Source organism: Octopus sinensis, linkage group LG11 (genome assembly GCF_006345805.1).
Source record: "Octopus sinensis linkage group LG11, ASM634580v1, whole genome shotgun sequence".
Taxonomy (NCBI): Eukaryota; Metazoa; Mollusca; class Cephalopoda; order Octopoda; family Octopodidae; genus Octopus; species Octopus sinensis.
The window spans coordinates 73,828,213-73,830,712 of record NC_043007.1 but is presented as its reverse complement, the minus strand read 5'-3'; the positions used below and the strand labels follow the sequence as shown (position 1 = coordinate 73,830,712).

General features: G+C 37.7%; 1 protein-coding gene across 8 annotated transcripts in view; it reads right to left on the bottom strand.

Moving 5' to 3' along the window:
* Positions 1 to 2,500, bottom strand: part of LOC115217102 — a 48,239-nt gene that overhangs the window by 40,674 nt on the left and 5,065 nt on the right. The gene's annotated exons all lie outside the window — the stretch shown is intronic.

Below are 2,500 nucleotides of genomic sequence, written 5' to 3'. Positions count from 1 at the left end.
ATTAGTGGAATTAAAACCCTAATGGGGAAGGTTAATTCTTTGGGATGAATCATATATGATTTTATTATTTTTTTTATTTTATCTAGTTTCAGCTCACAAGCTGTGGCCATGCTGGGGCACCACCATTTGGTGTTGCTACATGATTTTACTTCACGAATGCTTTTTAGCAATTGCCATTTGGTGCATGAGAGAGTTCAATGCAGCTGCCCTCATTTGCACCTCCTGCCATGAAGTTGGTTCATCTGGGACACCTGACAGGAAGAGATCCAGTTTTATTTTAAAGACATCTGCATCCACCCCATGCAGGTCTCTCAGGTTCTTCGGGAGGATATTGAAGAGCTGTGGGCCTCTGAAGCCCAGGCTATCACAGTATCTTGTCCTACATCTTGGTGTTTAAAAAAGGCTACGAAAACAATGCTAAAACGTATTTGAAACAATGGACAAGTTGAAATATCATAATGGATGGGTAAATAAGCATCCTGAAAGTGAAACAACACATTGGTAGGTAAACAAAAGTATCAACAGATAGAAGAGGGGGGAAGTGAATATCACCTTTCAAGTAAATAAGAATAGGTAAAGGTAAGCTTGCCAAAGTTTAATGCAGTTTAAATATGGAGATTAAGATTGTTTAATATTGGATATTCATCATGTACAGTGTTCCAAGTCAATTTAATCAGCATAGCAGGTGGACAGTGGAAACAAATAAATAGACAAAATCCTTTCACTTTTATAAAAACATTAAAAATGTATGGAAGACCCTCATACAAAAAACTATATCCATTATTTACATTTGATGGATATTTATCCTCATCTTGTTTGTGGTTAACACAACGTTTCAACTGATATACCCTCCAGCCTTCATCAGGTGCCTTGGGGAAATTTTGAACCTAGGTTCTCATTCCTAAGGTATTTTTTGATGTTATTATTATTATTATTATTATTATTATTATTATTCAGGTCACTGCTTGCAATCGAACTCAAAATCTCAGGGTTCATAGCCTATGCTCTTAACCACTACACCATATGCCCCTAAGACACCTGATGAAGGCTGGAGGGTATATCAGCCAAAACATTGTGTTAACAACAAACAACATGAGGACAAACACCTGTCAAATGTAAATAATTTAAATAATATTCATAATTACTCATCTCTTAAATATAGAACTGAACTATATCCATTTACAGCCATTTGCATGGGAGCTCTGAGCAACATGTCATAATGCATGAGACCATCCTTGGGACATAAGTAAAGTGTGTGTAAAGTTTGGTGAAAATCAGTTGAAAATTGTGGAAATGTATGCATTAGTCATTATACGCACACATACTGTGATTTATATATACTAGATATATATATACAATAGCATCATTTAATGTCCATGTTCCGTGCATCATGATCCAATGTCTGTTTTTGCCGTGGTTTCTATGGTTGGTTGCCCTTACCAATGCCGACAACTTTACAGTGTGTACTGGGTGTGTGTATGTATGTATATAAATGAGCATGTACAGTATTACATGTCCATTATGGCTGATTTTACCAATCAGTTTTGCACTAGGGCTTCTCCAGAGTATAGGGTAACAGCCTATTTATGTAACCTGCACTCTTCAAAGATGACAGTTATGGAATGAAATTAGAAATGATATATATATATATATATATATATATAGGCGCGGGCATGGCTGTGTGGTTAGGGAGCTTGCTTCCTAGCTACATGGCTTCGGGTTCAGTCCCACTGCGTGGCACTTTGGGTAGGTGTCTTCTGCTATAGCCCCGAGCCGACCGAAGCTTTGTGATTGAATTCGGCAGGCGGAAGTTACTGCCGTGTGTGTATATGTGCGTGTAGGTGCTTGTGCCTCTCCGAAATAGAGAGAGGGTATATAGCATTTCTAATTATTTATATTTTCTCCCCAAGTTCCCACAATTTTCTCCTTAGAACATTTCACAGAAAAATCTAAGTTCTTTCAGATTTTTTTCTCTTTTGTAGCATTTTAAACTTGGTCCTTTTTTTTTTTTTGCCAGATCGACAAAAAACTGGGCAAAGTTTAGAAAGCTTCTACCCCTACTGGTGACAAAGGGCCTCTCGCTCAGAGTGAAAGGTAAATTGTACAATGCATACGTGGATGTTAAATGATGATAATGATGATATATATAGGTCTATAGTTGTTTAGTAGTTTGTTAGTCAGAAAAAGAGGCGTTCACATAATTGTAACAAGATCGGTTGATCTTGTTACAAATATGTGAGTGCCTCATTTTTTTGTACTTTAAAACCATGGGAGGAGCCTTTTCGGTAAAAAAAAAATATTAAAACATAGGCCATGACTGCGGAGGACATGCATAGGTTTGAAAGAAATGAAGCTAGCATGATCTGCTGGAGATGTAATGTCAGTGTGCACACACGACTGTGTGTAAGCGCCCCGAGAGAAATGTTGGACATAAGAAGCATAGGGTGTGGCATGCAAGAGAGACGTTTGCGCTGGTATGGTCATGTACTACAGATGGATG